Below are 2812 nucleotides of genomic sequence, written 5' to 3'. Positions count from 1 at the left end.
GTCTGTGAATCGTACTTTCCTGTAAGTATCTCATCCTTTGGTTTGAAATGCATTTTTTTTTAATGGAATTTATGCTCTCAACCATGTTCATCCGCAACATTCATTATAATTATTGGTAGGCTATTTCTAAATGTTCTTAGGGATTAGGTTTTGACTTAGGTTCATAAGATGTTCATAAAACTGAGAAATTTCTGGGTAAATCTGGGTAACTTTAATGGTGAATTAATTTAAAGAATACCCATTCGGGGTAAAAGAAGTGAAGGGTTTTTAGGTTTAGAACTAGATAGCTTAGAGGTTACACTTTCTTGGGTGGTTTTGCACTAAACTGCCTCCCAAGGAAAGTAGTGGTCTGACACTCGACACACAGATCCCTAAATATCAAGGGTTTGTTCAGAAACCGAGGCGCGTAGCTTAGGATATCGCGTGGCATCACGTGATGGGACTGAGGCTAACCTTAGCTTGTATATCAAAAGTAAATCGTTTCCTTCACTCTCACATTATAGTTTTAGATCCTTTTAGGTCGCCTACTAACTAGGTCATTTTATCGTCCCGAGCCGAGTGTTTGACCCCGTTGTGACTAATTAGCTAAACCGCTTCGTACGACTATCTCAGATCGCACACCACAAATATATCACCACTCACTCATGGTCTCAATCACAACACACACATATATCACATTTATGCCCTCAACGGCTAAAATTACAAATATGCCCCAATAACCAGATGGGGCCCACATGCATATTTAATTCACCTAAACATGCATTTCTAATCACATAAACATTAAATGCACATATTAACATAATTAAATCAATTATTGCTCTCCCAGCATGCTAATCAAGGCCCAAAGCCTTATTAGAAAATTTGGGACGCTACAGAAATATTAATTTTATCATAAGGTTTGATTAATGTAGATGGTCCTAGAAATTTATTTATTATAACCCAAGGTTTAGATAGAATAATTAAGAATGTGATAATTTTTACATGTATTTTTATTAAAGATTTAAGGTTTTAGATGAATAAAAATAATCAAGGATAAGTCTAGGATGTCTAGAACCTTCCCTCAGATGCTAGGATCTCGTACTATTTAGTCAAAGTAGTTTAAAACATGGGTTAGTATATCAACGTAAGCTGATATATCGCAGCTATAGGGGCCGATATATCGCCTATGCTTTTACGGAAAAACACGTCCACTTTGCATGAATGAAACCACAGACCCTCGGGAATATGGTGCAGGCGATATATCACCTCCTATGGTCATTTTTGAAAATCCGTGGAATCCGAAGCTAGAAACAGCCCTCAACAACTTGGACTTGTTCCTGAACGTTTTTGACCGAATTCTGGGCATCAGTTGAGTTAAAAATATTATTTTTAATCATTTATTTATTCATTGAAATGGGAGTTAGTTTCACTCCTTAAACTCAATAAATAGGACTTCCCACTCAGCCATTTTCATCATCGTTCAAACACCTTTCAGAGCTTTCAAGCTGCTATTTTCATTCTAGAGAGAAACACTAGGGTTTTGGGTTTAAAGCTTTCAAATCTAAGCTTTTCTAAACACTTGGGAAGTAAGCTTTTGTGCGATCTCGGTGTTTAAGGTATAAATCGAAGCTCTAAGATATCTAAGGTACTCTTAATCTTCAGGTTTAGTCCGTTTCTATTCTTCTTATTCTCTTCTTTTATTTCAAATCCTAACTCGTTATAATGACTTTTGGTTAGGTGCTCGATTTCTTTGAAACTTAAGGCTTTTGGTAAGATTTTATTCTGATGGTTTATATCATTTCTTCATCTTCTTTTCTCTAAAGAACTTATGGTTTCTTTATGTTTGGTTTTAGGAGTTTTTGATCCTGCACTTGTCTCCAATATCCTAGATTTGGTAAGGAAAATTGGGTAGTTTAGTTTATGACCTAGTTTACGTTTTTTATGACCTAACATTTCAGGTACAATAAAGGGGTAAGTGTGGCTAGACCTAAGGTGTCCAATGATGTATGACAGACTTATGTCCGGTAAGGCTTGGTTGCCAAAATTTTATGACGGGCCTAAGTTGATGTCCGGTTTATTACAAACTTATGTCCGCGACTTAATTGCCACCCCTGTATAAACACTTATCTTTTTATTATATCCATTTTGTTATTATGACTTATGACCTATGACCTATTATTAGGACCTATGACTTATGGCTATGATCTATGATTTAGATTATGAGATTTAATGATTTATGACTTAGGCTATGATATGACCTAAGGTTTTATGATGTTGTATGATTAATATAAATAAGTTTTATTATGACTCTTGTGAAATTTATGATATGTTTGATTATATGATTATATGACTGACTCTTGTTTGTATTTTCATTACTGGGCTTAGAAGCTCACCTCTTATGATGTTGTTGTTTTAGGCAATTACAGATAGAAAGATCGGTGGCGAGTGGGACCTTGGAGCTTCGTGATGTACTCGTCGGGACCATATAGCCGAGGATTGATCAAGCGAGCATATTTTTATTAAAGCATGTTTTATTTTAAAAGTTTTATTTAATGTTGCTTATTTTAGTATGTTAAAGACAATTATTTTATTTTTGTAAAACCATGGATCCATTTACTTATATTAGTTTTCACTCAATAAAAGAGTAATGTTTATGTTTATGATCCAACGATGTCTTCTCGATAATTCATTTGAAATTAGGGTGTTACAAGTGGTATTAGAGCCACAACTATATTGGTCCTAAACGTTCCCACGAAATACACACGACAACTACAAAGGACCAACTCGCTACCAAGTAAATATACACATGTTTTGGAAATATGTTTGTAATGTC

This window comes from Humulus lupulus, chromosome 3, assembly GCF_963169125.1.
Source record: "Humulus lupulus chromosome 3, drHumLupu1.1, whole genome shotgun sequence".
In the NCBI taxonomy this organism is placed as follows: Eukaryota; Viridiplantae; Streptophyta; class Magnoliopsida; order Rosales; family Cannabaceae; genus Humulus; species Humulus lupulus.
This window is presented reverse-complemented; position numbering follows the sequence as displayed.